General features: G+C 43.3%; 1 pseudogene; it reads right to left on the bottom strand.

Annotated features, from left to right (window-relative positions):
* The window catches only part of LOC121840004, a 90851-nt pseudogene extending 75613 nt beyond the window's left edge, over positions 1-15238 (bottom strand).
* Between the last annotated feature and the right edge of the window lie 234 nt (positions 15239-15472).

Raw genomic sequence — 15472 nt, 5'->3', positions numbered from 1 at the left:
CAGTATGATGAGTAGCCTACAGTATGCTGAGTAGCCTACAGTATGATGAGTAGCCTACAGTATGAGTAGCCTACAGTATGATGAGTAGCCTACAGTATGAGTAGCCTACAGTATGATGAGTAGCCTACAATATGATGAGTAGCCTACAGTATGATGAGTAGCCTACAGTGTGATGAGTAGCCTACAGTATGATGAGTAGCCTACAGTATGATGAGTAGCCTACAGTATGACAGTAGCCTGTATGAGTAGCCTACAGTGATGAGTAGATGATGAGTAGCCTATGATGAGTAGCCTACAATATGATGAGTAGCCTACAGTATGAGTGTATGATGAGCCTACAGTGTGATGAGTAGCCTACAGTGTGTATGTGAGTGAGCCTACAGTATGCTGAGTAGCCTACAGTGTGATGAGTAGCCTACAGTATGATGAGTAGCCTACAGTGTGATGAGTAGCCTACAGTGTGATGAGTAGCCTACAGTATGATGAGTAGCCTACAGTATGGTGAGTAGCCTAGTATGCTGAGTAGCCTACAGTGTGATGAGTAGCCTACAGTATGATGAGTAGCCTACAGTATGATGAGTAGCCTACAGTATGATGAGTAGCCTACAGTATGATGAGTACCCTACAGTGTGATGAGTAGCCTACAGTATGATGAGTAGCCTAAATAGCTCATTTAGAAATATGGGTCTGTCTTTTTCTTCCCTTTTCAACATTACAAAAAACAATGGAAATGGACAACTCTTTCTCCGACTGTCTTCGTCTGTTTCTTTCTTGTAAACATTTCCCATCCTGGAGTCTGAGACCTTGTGGGAATCTGTGGTAAAGAAGAAGAATGGATGACAATTTAGCATATTACCCCTAGTTATCATCACCATGACAACCTGCCAGTAAGCTAGCATCACCATGATTTATATAGTTAGCTTGGCCTAGCTAGCTAACTAGCTAGTTGTTGTGTTATCCCACCAACAATAATAGCACTTGCCAACACTAATAAGTTAGCTAGTGTTTAGCTGAAAATGAACTAATATTGCTCCGTGTTTTTGATACAAGTAGGTAGCTAGCTAACGTTGACATGCTGGGTGCATCTCACGTAATATCCTTGGGCAACATACCCTGAGATCAAGGTTCAGGGAAGATAAGACCATCGAGCCCAGCTTATATTTGCCAGTTTCAGCTAGCTAGTCAAGCTAATTGGAAAAAAAAATCTAAACTGATTGCATGGCCGCCTCCAATTCAATCAACAAGTTTGCAGACGATACAACAGTAGTGGGCTTGATTACCAACAACGACGAGACGGCCTACAGGGAGGAGGTGAGGGCCCTTGGCGTGGGGTGTCAGGAAAACAAGCTCTCACTCAACATCAACAAAACAAAGGAGATGATCGTGGACTTCAGGAAACAGCAGAGGGAGCTCCCCCCATCCACATCGACGGGACAGTAGTGGAGAAGGTGGAAAGCTTCAAGTTCCTCGGCGTACACATCACTGACAAACTGAAATGGTCCACCCACACAGACAGCGTGGTGAAGAAGGCGCAACAGCACCTCTTCAACCTCAGGAGGCTGAAGAAATTTGGCTTGTGACCTAAAGCCCTGTCAAACTTTTACAGATGCACAATCGAGAGCATCCTGTCGGGGGCTGTATCACCTACTGGTATGGCAACTGCTCCGCCCACAACCGTAAGGCTCTCCAGAGGGTAGTGAGGTCTGCACAACGCATCACCGGGGGCAAACGACCTTACTTCCTAGGATAGTTAAATAACTACAACCATGCTTCCCTTCCAACAGTGAGACTGTTCTTCAACAAGTTTACATGATGGAATAAGAGTTTGCCTTATGACCATTTTAAAATGTTTATAAATTACAAACCATTATTTAAAGAAGCTTAATAGGCTTACAATTTGGCACGAAAGACTCTCAACTTTAACTTTTAACTGTGTCAAATGTTTTTATTTTTTATTGATGGTTAAAACTAGTTAGAGCTATGCAGAATACTGCCCCCTTTGGAGGAATTGCGTGCCCATAGGAAACAGAAAAAAAATCTGTCCAAAATTGCTAATATATGCATATAATAATTATTATTGAATAGAAAACACTCTAAAGCTTCTAAAACCGTTCAAATTATGTTCAAATTATGTCTGTATGTAAAGCAGAACTCTCAGGGCAGCCATTCTCCCAAACTCTCTCTTGTCATCAAGAAAGTTGGGCCAACTTTGATGTCATCGCCCCCACCCTTCCCAACCAGCTACAGATCTGGGAACAGTTTCCATCTCTTCCTTTCAATGGTCCGCTTCATTGTGAAAATCGCGCGCTCCCTCACCCTTTGGCGGGAAGAAACCTTTGGGTCACGCGAAAATACATGTACTCTCTTGCGCGCGTCGGGCTCAGAGCGCTCTTTGTTCCAGGTTTCACCAAATGATGTCAGTTTATCTGTTCGATCTGAGAATTGTTTTGCACGTCTAGAACATCCTAAAGCTTGATTCTGCACTTAGTTGACCAGTTTAGTCGACATATAATATGTAATTTTGAAGTTTTGATGCGCAATCCCTAGAATTTTGGCTGCATTTCAGCCGGAATTTGTCGCGTTTGATAACCCACAGACACAGACTTGAAAGCCAAACGCAGTTTTTGGTAAGTATGACTCCTTGCACGACTTCTGATCGAAGAACATCAAAGGTAAGGGAATATTTATGTGTTAATTTTGGGTTTCTGTGGACTCCAAGATAGCGGAGACATATTGCTAATGTATGAGCGCAGTCTCATATTATTGCCTAGTGAACGAATTCTGTAACGTTAAAAATAAATGTAACACAGCGGTTGCATTAAGAAGAAGTGTATCTTTCTAACTATATGTAGAACATGTATATTTAGTCAAAGTTTATGATGTGTATTGCTTGTTATCTGACGTTAGCTCCGGCAGATATCATCATTTCTCAGGACATCTGAGTAGCATTTTGTGAACATGGCGTCATTGTAAACAGAGATTTCTGGATATAAATAGCATATTATTGAAAAAAACATAAATGTACTGTGTAACGTCCTATTACTGTCATCTGATGAAGATTTTCAAAAGGTTAGTGAATTATTTTTCTTTTAATCCTGCGTTTGTTGATTGCATATTTTGTTCAACGTGGCTATTCAAATTAGCTGTGTCTTTGGTGGTGGTTTGACATAAATATGTGCTATGTTTTGTACCCTTAACACGTTAAAGTAATTGACCCAAATGTCAAATGCTAAATTAAAGCTTAAATTAAAGTTAAATGATTAATCAATTAAAAGTATTTTTTTGTTGTTGTTGAACCGTTTCTGAACCCGTTTTGCCATTGGGTCTGAGCATCAGACTCAAAGCTCTTTATTAAAGTTTGATTAATCAATTAAAAGTTTTTGGGCCTGAGCATCAGACTCCAGAGCTCTTTATTGCAGAGTTTTGGGCCTGAGCATCAGACTCCAGAGCTCTTTATTGCAGAGTTTTGGGCCTGAGCATCAGACTCCAGAGCTCTTTATTGCAGAGTTTTGGGCCTGAGCATCAGACTCCAGAGCTCTTTATTACAGAGTTTTGGGCCTGAGCATCAGACTCCAGAGCTCTTTATTACAGAGTTTTGGGCCTGAGCATCAGACTCCAGAGCTCTTTATTGCAGAGTTTTGGGCCTGAGCATCAGACTCCAGAGCTCTTTATTGCAGAGTTTTGGGCCTGAGCATCAGACTCCAGAGCTCTTTATTACAGAGTTTTGGGCCTGAGCATCAGACTCCAGAGCTCTTTATTGCAGAGTTTTGGGCCTGAGCATCAGACTCCAGAGCTCTTTATTGCAGAGCCTGAGCATCAGACTCCAGAGCTCTTTATTGCAGAGTTTTGGGCCTGAGCATCAGACTCCAGAGCTCTTTATTGCAGAGTTTTGGGCCTGAGCATCAGACTCCAGAGCTCTTTATTGCAGAGTTTTGGGCCTGAGCATCAGACTCCAGAGCTCTTTATTACAGAGTTTTGGGCCTGAGCATCAGACTCCAGAGCTCTTTATTACAGAGCTCCTTTAGAGCTTTTATTGCAGAGTTTTGGGCCTGAGCATCAGACTCCAGAGCTCTTTATTACAGAGTTTTGGGCCTGAGCATCAGACTCCAGAGCTCTTTATTGCAGAGTTTTGGGCCTGAGCATCAGACTCCAGAGCTCTTTATTACAGAGTTTTGGGCCTGAGAGACTCCAGAGCTTTTATTACAGGGCCTGAGCATCAGACTCCAGAGCTCTTTATTACAGAGTTTTGGGCAGACTCCAGAGCTTTTTACAGGGCCTGAGCATCAGACTCCAGAGCTCTTTATTACAGAGTTTTGGGCCTGAGCATCAGACTCCAGAGCTCTTTATTGCAGAGTTTTGGGCCTGAGCATCAGACTCCAGAGCTCTTTATTGCAGAGTTTTGGGCCTGAGCATCAGACTCCAGAGCTCTTTATTGCAGAGTTTTGGGCCTGAGCATCAGACTCCAGAGCTCTTTATTGCAGAGTTTTGGGCCTGAGCATCAGACTCCAGAGCTTTTATTACAGAGTTTTGGGCCTGAGCATCAGACTCCAGAGCTTTTTATTACAGAGTTTTGGGCCTGAGCATCAGACTTTTTATTACAGAGTTTTGGGCCTGAGCATCAGACTCCAGAGCTCTTTATTACAGAGTTTTGGGCCTGAGCATCAGACTCCAGAGCTCTTTATTACAGAGTTTTGGGCCTGAGCATCAGACCAATGACGTGGTCGGTTTTGAATAATATTTATTCATCGGGTTTGTGCTGAAATACGATGCAATGAGATGCAATTGGAAACTTTTGTAACAAACATTTAACAAGCATTCATTGTTACACCTCTGCAGTTACAGACCTCTGTTACATGTTGTTCAAACAGTGTTACTATGAATTATTACAAGTCATTACAAAACTTGTTACAGTTTTATTACATATGTATACATAACCAAAATATAAACTCAACATGCAAAGTGTTTCATGAGCTGAAGTAAAAGATCCCAGAAATGTTCCAATTAGACATAAAGCTTATTTCTCTCAAATGTTGTGCACAAATGTGTTTATATCCCTGTTGGTGAGCATTTCTCCTTTGCCAATATAATCCATCCACCTGACCAGTGTGACATATCAAGAAGTTGATTAAACAGCATGATCATTACACAGGTTCACCTTGTGCTGGGGACAATAAAAGGACACTCTAAAATGTGCAGTTTTGTCACACAATGCCACAAATGTTTCAAGTTATGAGGGAGCATGCAATTGGCATGCTGACTGCAGGCATGTCCACCAGAGCTGTTGCCAGAGAATTGAATGTTAATTTCTCTACCTTAAGCCACTGTAACGTCGTTTTAGAGAATTTGGCAGTACATCCAACCAGCCTCACAACCGCAGACCACATCTAACCACCCCAACCCATGACCTCCACACCCGGCTTCTTCACCTGTGGGGGTCTGAGACCAGCCACCCAGACAACTGATGAAACTGAGGAGTATTTCTGTCTGTAATAAAGCCCTTTTGTGTGTGGGAAAAAAAACATATTCTGATTGTCTGGGCCTGGCTCCCCAGTGGGTGGACTAACAAAGAGGCACTGACCAACAACCAAAATGAAACAGGAGGGGGGGGGGTAGGAGGGGTTCTGAAAGACACTCATGGGTGTGTCCACTGAAAGTTGCATAGCAACAACAACTGGGACCTAAAAGACACCCACCATGAGCGCCCACTACATTTACAAAGCTGAGGCAAGCAAAAGAAAAGCCCACACCAAACTTAAAGACAGGAAGGAAAGAAAGGTGGAGAAAAACAGGAAATCAGGAAAATCAGATTGGAGGATTGTTCGTCTAGAAATCAAAATTGGGAGAGCCAACTAAAAGAGTTGACCCACCATATCCATCAAGACAACTGGAGCACTGGGCCAGACACTCTTAAATATCACCTGGGCCAGACACTCTTAAATATCACCTGGGCCAGACACTCTTAAATAACACCTGGGCCAGACACTCTTATATAACACCTGGGCCAGACACTCTTAAATATCACCTGGGCCAGACACTCTTAAATATCACCTGGACCAGACACTCTTAAATATCACCTGGGCCAGACACTCTTAAATAACACCTGGGCCAGACACTCTTAAATAACACCTGGGCCAGACACACCTTGGCCAGACACTCTTAAATATCACCTGGGCCAGACACTCTTAAATATCACCTGGGCCAGACACTCTAAATATCACCTTGGCCAGACACTCTTAAATAACACCTGGGCCAGACACTCTGAAAATATCACCTTGGCCAGACACTCTTAAATATCACCTTGGCCAGACACTCTTAAATATCACCTGGGCCAGACACTCTTAAATATCACTATCATAGCACAGCTGAAACACCTTCCTACTAACACATACTGACTAACGAGGTGACACCAATTGGTGCGCCATAATACATGCTAACGAGTTATACGAGCTGAAGTCCAACCTCAAAACATAAATGGAAAAACCAAAGCCTGTAAAACTAACAATCAGAATACAGGAACAAGACCAGAAAGAGAGGATTATGGAGGGAGATGATGCTTCTGTTCATCACAGGAGACCATGTGTAACACTCTCCATATGTACCCAGCTCCTCCATTACCCTATCCATGACTCTCTCTCTCTCTCTCTCCCTCCCCTCCTTCCCTCTGGTCCTCTCTCCTATCTTCTCTCTGGTCCTCTCTCCTATCTTCTCTCTGGTCCTCTCTCCTCCTTCCCTCTGGTCCTCCCTCCTCCTTCTCTCTGGTCCTCTCTCTTCCTTCCCTCTGGTCCTCTCTCCTCCTTCCCTCTGGTCCTCTCTCCTATCTTCTCTCTGGTCCTCTCTCCTCCTTCCCTCTGGTCATCCCTCCTCCTTCCCTCTGGTCCTCTCTCCCACCTTCCCTCTGGTCCTCTCTCCTACCTTCCCTCTGGTCCTCTCTCCTCCTTCCCTCTGGTCCTCTCTCCTCCTTCCCTCTGGTCCTCTCTCCTACCTTCCCTCTAACTCTGTCTCCAATTCTATCTCTGAATCTGTTCCCCTTTCTTCCTACGCCCCTCTCTCTGTCTCCCCTCTCTCTGTCTCCCCACTCTCTGTCTCCCCTCTCTCTGTCTCTCCTCTCGCTCTGTCTCCCCTCTCGCTCTCTCTCTGTGTCCTTACATTGCCAAAGCAAGTGAAATAGATAATAAACAAAAATGAAATAATTTTATATTGTTTAAAAGTAAACATTAAAAAAGTTCCAAAATAATAAATACATTTCAAATGTCATATTATGTCTATATACAGTGTGGTAACGATGTGCAAATAGTTAAATTACAAATGGGAAAATAGATAAATATAAATATGGTGTTTGTGGCAACAGGTCACAAATGTTGCTGCTGTGATTGGACACTTTGGTATTTCACCCAATAGAATCAACATTTGATTTGTTTTCGAATTCTTTGTGTATCTGTGTAATCTGAGGGGAATATGTCTCTCTAATAACGTCATAGATTTGGCAGGAGGTTAGGAAGTGCAGCTCAGTTTCCACCTCATTTTGTGGGCAGTGTGTCTCTCTCTGTCTCTCTGCAGTGTGTATGTTGACTGAACTAGCAGAGGGGAACTGCAGGAGATGCGGTATCCATGACAATGACAAAATGACGACTTCATTAATCATTAATAAAGGATTTTTGTATTTTTTAAAATTGGAAAGTCTCTCTCACAGTTTGGAGTGAGAGAAGAAGAGAGAGAAAGAGAAGAAGAGAGAGAAAGAGAAGAAGAGAGAGAAAGAGAAGAAGAGAGAGAAAGAGAAGAAGAGAAGAAGAGAGAGAAAGAGAAGAAGAGAGAGAAAGACAAGAGAGAAAAAGAGAAGAAGAGAGAAAGAGAAGAAGAGAGAGAAAGACAAGGAGAGAAAGACAAAAAGAGAGAGAAAGAGAAGAAGAGAAGAAGAGAGAGAAAGAGAAGAAGAGAGAGAAAGAGAAGAAGAGAAGAAGAGAAGAAAGAGAAGAAGAGAGAGAAAGAGAAGAAGAGAAGAAGAGAGAGAAAGAGAAGAAGAGAAAGAGAAGAAGAGAAGAAGAGAGAGAAAGAGAAGAAGAGAGAAAGAGAAGAAGAGAGAGAAAGAGAGAAAGAAAAAGAGAGAGAAAGAGAAGAAGAGAGAGAAAGAGAAGAAGAGAAGAAGAGAGAGAAAGAAAAGAGAAGAAAGAGAAGAAGAGAAGAAGAGAGAGAAAGAGAAGAGAGAGAAAGAGAAGAAGAGAAGAAGAGAGAGAAAGACAAGAAGAGAGAGAAAGAGAAGAAGAGAGAGAAAGAGAAGGAGAGAGAGAAAGAGAAGAGAGAGAAAGAGAAGAAGAGAAGAAGAGAGAGAAAGAGAAGAAGAGAGAGAAAGACAAGAAGAGAGAGAAAGAAAAGAAGAGAGAGAAAGAGAAGAAGAGAGAGAAAGAGAAGAGAGAGAGAAAGAGAAGAAGAGAGAGAAAGAGAAGAAGAGAAGAAGAGAGAGAAAGAGAAGAAGAGAGAGAAAGACAAGAGAGAGAGAAAGACAAGAAGAGACAGAAAGAGAAGAAGAGAGAGAAAGACAAGAAGAGAGAGAAAGAGAAGGAGAGAGAGAGAGAAAGAAGAGAGAGAAAGAGAAGAAGAGAAGAGAGAGAAAGAGAAGAAGAGAGAGAAAGACAAGAAGAGAGAGAAAGAGAAGAAGAGAGAGAAAGAGAAGAAGAGAGAGAAAGAGAAGAAGAGAGAGAAAGAGAAGAAGAGAGAGAAAGAGAAGAAGAGAGAGAAAGACAAGAGAGAGAAAGAGAAGAAGAGAGAAAGACAAGAGAGAGAAAGAGAAGAAGAGAGAGAAAGACAAGAGAGAGAAAGAGAAGAAGAGAGAGAAAGAGAAGAAGAGAAAGACACGAGAGAGAAAGAGAAGGAGAGAGAGAAAGAGAAGAAGAGAGAGAAAGAGAAGAAGAGAGAGAAAGAGAAGAAGAGAGAGAAAGAGAAGAAGAGAGAGAAAGAGAAGAAGAGAGAGAAAGAGAAGAAGAGAGAGAAAGAGAAGAAGAGAGAGAAAGAGAAGGAGAGAGAAAGACAAGAGAGGGAAATATTTTTGCACTTGCATACTTCTAAGTGAGGTGGTCAATCACTCTCTCCATTTAACATAGGTGGCAGCAGTTAGCTAAGGCCAGCTTCTTCAGGCAGAAGTTTGCATCCTGTAGCTCCAACTCCAAAAAGTTCTGGGACGCTGTGAAGTCCATGGAGAACAAGAGCACCTCCTCCCAGCTGCCCACTGCACTGAGGCTAGGTAACACGGTCACCACCGATAAATCCATGATTATCGAAAACTTCAACAAGCATTTCTCAACAGCTGGCCATGCCTTCCGCCTGGCTACTCCAACCTCAGCCAACAGCTCCGCCCCCCGCAGCTACTTGCCCAAGCCTCTCCAGGTTCTCCTTTACCCAAATCCAGATAGCAGATGTTCTGAAAGAGCTGCAAAACCTGGACCCGTACAAATCAGCTGGGCTTGACAATCTGGACCCTCTATTTCTGAAACTATCCGCCGCCATTGTCGCAACCCCTATTACCAGCCTGTTCAACCTCTCTTTCATATCGTCTGAGATCCCCAAGGATTGAAAGCTGCCGCAGTCATCCCCCTCTTCAAAGGGGGAGACACCCTGGACCCAAACTGTTACAGACCTATATCCATCCTGCCCTGCCTATCTGTCTTCGAAAGCCAAGTCAACAAACAGGTCACTGACCATCTCGAATCCCACCGTACCTTCTCCGCTGTGCAATCTGGTTTCCGAGCCGGTCCCGGGTGCACCTCAGCCACACTCAAGGTACTAAACAATATCATAACCGCCATCGATAAAAGACAGTACTGTGCAGCCGTCTTCATCGACCTTGCCAAGGCGTTTGACTCTGTCAATCACCTTATTCTTATCGGCAGACTCAGTAGCCTCGGTTTTTCGGATGACTGCCTTGCCTGGTTCACCAATTACTTTGCAGACAGAGTTCAGTGTGTCAAATCGGAGGGCATGCTGTCCGGTCCTCTGGCAGTCTCTATGGGGGTGCCACAGGGTTCAATCCTCGGGCCGACTCTTTTCTCTGTATATATCAATGATGTTGCTCTTGCTGCAGGCGATTCCCTGATCCACCTCTACGCAGACGACACCATTCTATATACTTCCGGCCCGTCCTTGGACACTGTGCTATCTAACCTCCAAACGAGCTTCAATGCCATACAACACTCCTTCCGTGGCCTCCAACTGCTCTTAAACGCTAGTAAAACCAAATGCATGCTTTTCAACCGTTCGCTGCCTGCACCCGCACGCCTGACCAGCATCACCACCCTGGATGGTTCCGACCTTGAATATGTGGACATCTATAAGTACCTAGGTGTCTGGCTAGACTGTAAACTCTCCTTCCAGACTCATATCAAACATCTCCAATCGAAAATCAAATCAAGAATTGGCTTTCTATTCCGCAACAAAGCCTCCTTCACTCACGCCGCCAAACTTACCCTAGTAAAACTGACTATCCTACCGATCCTCGACTTCGGCGATGTCATCTACAAAATTGCTTCCAACACTCTACTCAGCAAACTGGATGCAGTTTATCACAGTGCCATCCGTTTTGTCACTAAAGCACCTTATACCACCCATCACTGCGACTTGTATGCTCTAGTCGGCTGGCCCTCGCTACATATTCGTCGCCAGACCCACTGGCTCCAGGTCATCTACAAGTCCATGCTAGGTAAAGATCCGCCTTATCTCAGTTCACTGCTCACGATGGCAACACCCATCCGTAGCACGTGCTCCAGCAGGTGTATCTCACTGATCATCCCTAAAGCCAACACCTCATTTGGCCGCCTTTCATTCCAGTTCTCTGCTGCCTGTGACTGGAACGAATTGCAAAAATCGCTGAAGTTGGAGACTTTTATCTCCCTCACCAACTTCAAATATCTGCGGTCTGAGCAGTTAACCGATCGCTGCAGCTGTACATAGTCTATCAGTAAATAGCCCACCCATTTTTACCTAACTCATCCCCATACTGTTTTTATTTATTTACTTTTCTGCTCTTTTGCACACCAATATCTCTACCTGTACATGACCATCTGATCATTTATCACTCCAGTGTTATTAATCTGCAAAATTGTAATTATTCGCCTACCTCCTCATGCCTTTTGCACACAATGTATATAGACTCCCCCTTTTTTTTCTACTGTGTTATTGACTTGTTAATTGTTTACTCCATGTGTAACTCTGTGTTGTCTGTTCACACTGCTATGCTTTATCTTGGCCAGGTCGCAGTTGCAAATGAGAACTTGTTCTCAACTGGCCTACCTGGCTAAATAAAGGTGAAATAAAATAAAAATAAAATAAATAGCGGTTAGCTAGAGGCTAGGCCACCTGTGTGTTATAAAGATACAGTTAGCGGTTAGTTAGAGGCTAGCCCACCTGTGTGTTATAAAGATACAGTTAGCGGTTAGTTAGAGGCTAGCCCACCTGTGTGTTATAAAGATACAGTTAGCGGTTAGCTAGAGGCTAGCCCACCTGTGTGTGTTATAAAGATACAGTTAGCGGTTAGCTAGAGGCTGGCCCACCTGTGTGTTATAAAGATACAGTTAGCGGTTAAGAGGCTAGCCCACCTGTGTGTTATAAAGATACAGTTAGCGGTTAGTTAGAGGCTAGCCCACCTGTGTGTTATAAAGATACAGTTAGCGGTTAGTTAGAGGCTAGCCCACCTGTGTGTTATAAAGATACAGTTAGCGGTTAGTTAGAGGCTGGCCCACCTGTGTGTTATAAAGATACAGTTAGCAGTTAGCCCACCTGTGTTTATAAACATACAGTTAGCTAGAGGCTAGCCCACCTGTGTGTTATAAAGATACAGTTAGCGGTTAGCTAGAGGCTAGCCCACCTGTGTGTTATAAAGATACAGTTAGCGGTTAGTTAGAGGCTAGCCCACCTGTGTGTTATAAAGATACAGTTAGCGGTTAGTTAGAGGCTAGCCCACCTGTGTGTTATAAAGATACAGTTAGCGGTTAGCTAGAGGCTAGCCCACCTGTGTGTGTTATAAACATACAGTTAGCGGTTAGTTAGAGGCTAGCCCACCTGTGTGTTATAAAGATACAGTTAGCGGTTAGCTAGAGGCTAGCCCACCTGTGTGTGTTATAAAGATACAGTTAGCGGTTAGCTAGAGGCTAGCCCACCTGTGTGTGTTATAAACATACAGTTAGCGGTTAGCTAGAGGCTAGCCCACCTGATAAAGATACAGTTAGCGGTTAGCTAGAGGCTAGCCCACCTGTGTGTGTTATAAAGATACAGTTAGAGGTTAGCTAGAGGCTAGCCCACCTGTGTGTGTTATAAAGATACAGATAGCGGTTAGTTAGAGGCTAGCCCACCTGTGTGTGTTATAAAGATACAGTTAGCGGTTAGCTAGAGGCTAGCCCACCTGTGTGTGTTATAAAGATACAGTTAGCGGTTAGTTAGAGGCTAGCCCACCTGTGTGTGTTATAAACATACAGTTAGAGGTTAGCTAGAGGCTAGCCCACCTGTGTGTGTTATAAAAATACAGATAGCGGTTAGCTAGAGGCTAGCCCACCTGTGTGTGTTATAAAGATACAGATAGCGGTTAGTTAGAGTCTAGCCCACCTGTGTGTGTTATAAAGAGACAGTTAGCGGTTAGTTAGAGGCTAGCCCACCTGTTTTAAAAGTTAGCTTTTAGCTATTATCGGCTAGCCCATCTATACGCACATCACTAAGGAATTAACATGGTCCACACACATGCACAGTGGCGAAGAAGACATGACAGCAGACTTGTCATGGGTCCTCAGATCCTCATAAAGTTCTACAGCTGCACCAGTGAGAGCATCCTGACTGGCTGCATCACCGCCTGGTATGACAACTGCTTGATCGCAAGGCGCTACAGAGGCTAGTGCGTACGGCCCAGTATATCACAGAGGCCAAGCTTCCTGCCATCCAGGACCTCTACACCAGGCGGTGTCAGAGGAAAGCCCTAAAAATTGTCAATGTTGACTGTTCTCTCTGATTCCAGTAAGGCAAGCGGTACCGATGCACCGAGTCTGGAGCCAACAGGACCCTAAACAGCGTCTACCCCCAAGCAATGAGACTATTACCAAACTATTACCAAGAGTTAACCAAATAGCTAACCAGAGTTTCTGCATTTTTCCATTTTGCATCTCTTGACTCATCACATATAGTTCTGCCGCTGTTTGTTATCTATCCTGTTGCCTAGTAACTTTATCCCTACCTATGTGAACATAATGTATCTACCTGCCCAGTACCCAGTGTATATAACCAAGTTATCATTGACTCAGTACTGGTACCCAGTGTATATAACCAAGTTATCATTGACTCAGTACTGGTACCCAGTGTATATAACCAAGTTATCATTGACTCAGTACTGGTACCCAGTGTATATAACCAAGTTATCATTGACTCAGTACTGGTACCCAGTGTATATAACCATGTTATCATTGACTCAGTACTGGTACCCAGTGTATATAACCATGTTATCATTGACTCAGTACTGGTACCCTGTGTATATAACCATGTTATCATTGACTCAGTACTGGTACCCAGTGTATATAGCCATGTTATCATTGACTCAGTACTGGTACCCAGTGTATATAGCCAAGTTATCATTGACTCAGTACTGGTACCCAGTGTATATAGCCAAGTTATCATTGACTCAGTACTGGTACCCAGTGTATATAGCCAAGTTATCATTGACTCAGTACTGGTACCCAGTGTATATAGCCAAGTTATCATTGACTCAGTACTGGTACCCAGTGTATATAGCCAAGTTATCATTGACTCAGTACTGGTACCCTGTGTATATAGCCATGTTATCATTGACTCAGTACTGGTACCCAGTGTTTATAACCAAGTTATCATTGACTCAGTACTGGTACCATGTGTATATAACCATGTTATCATTGACTCAGTACTGGTACCATGTGTATATAACCAAGTTATCATTGACTCAGTACTGGTACCCTGTGTATATAACCAAGTTATCATTGACTCAGTACTGGTACCCAGTGTATATAACCAAGTTATCATTGGCTCAGTACTGGTACCCAGTGTATATAACCAAGTTATCATCGACTCTGTACTGGTACCCTGTGTATATAGCCTAGTTATCATTGACTCTGTACTGGTACCCAGTGTATATAACCAAGTTATCATTGACTCTGTACTGGTACCCTGTGTATATAACCAAGTTATCATTGACTCAGTACTGGTACCCTGTGTATATAACCAAGTTATCATTGACTCTGTACTGGTACCCTGTGTATATAACCAAGTTATCATTGACTCAGTACTGGTACCCTGTGTATATAACCAAGTTATCATTGACTCTGTACTGGTACCCTGTGTATATAACCAAGTTATCATTGACTCTGTACTGGTACCCAGTGTATATAACCATGTTATCATTGACTCAGTACTGGTACCCAGTGTATATAACCATGTTATCATTGACTCAGTACTGGTACCCAGTGTATATAACCATGTTATCATTGACTCAGTACTGGTACCCAGTGTATATAACCATGTTATCATTGACTCAGTACTGGTACCATGTGTATATAGCCATGTTATCATTGACTCAGTACTGGTACCCAGTGTATATAGCCAAGTTATCATTGACTCTGTACTGGTACCCATATAACCAAGTGACTCAGTACTGGTACCCAGTGTATATAACCAAGTTATCATTGACTCTGTACTGGTACCCAGTGTATATAACCATGTTATCATTGACTCAGTACTGGTACCCAGTGTATATAGCCAAGTTATCATTGACTCAGTACTGGTACCCAGTGTATATAACCAAGTTATCATTGACTCTGTACTGGTACACAGTGTATATAACCAATATATCGTTACTCATTGTGTATTTATTCCTTGTGTTATTATTTTTCAATTATTTCTCTATTTTTCTCTCTGTGTTGCTGTGAAGATTGGTGCATTATCAAGGTAAAGATAGCAGTTAGCCATTAGTGGCTAGCCCACCTGTGTGTGTTATCAAGGTAAAGTTAGCGTTTAGCTGTTAGCGGCTAGCCCAGTACCTGTGTGCGTTGCCGTGGCTGCCAGGCCTCTTCCAGAGCGTAGCTAACGAAGGGTCCACTGCAGACACAGCACTCCAGCAGGACAGGGCTAGCCAGCTGGTGGTTGGTTCTCACCCCCCATGGTCCGCCCCCAAGGTGCACCTCAGACTCCGCCTCCTTCTGCTTAGCATCACCGTGGTGACGGCTCAACATCTTCCACTTCCTGACCTGCAGAACCGAGACAAAACACAAACAAATCTTTACTTCCTATTTAAAATACACTTTATAAATATACCTCATTGCATTTAAATTTTAACATAGGCTACCTCTAATGGCACCCTATTCCCTACATAGCACATTACCCTATAGGCCCTAGTCAAAACTAGTGCACTATCCCTATAGACCCTGGGCAAAAGTAGTGCACTTCCCCTATAGTGCCTGGTCTAAACTAGTGCACTACA

This window comes from Oncorhynchus tshawytscha, linkage group LG18 (genome assembly GCF_018296145.1).
Source record: "Oncorhynchus tshawytscha isolate Ot180627B linkage group LG18, Otsh_v2.0, whole genome shotgun sequence".
NCBI lineage: Eukaryota > Metazoa > Chordata > Actinopteri > Salmoniformes > Salmonidae > Oncorhynchus > Oncorhynchus tshawytscha.
Note: the sequence above shows the minus strand (reverse complement) of the source record. Positions and strands in the feature narration are given on the sequence as shown.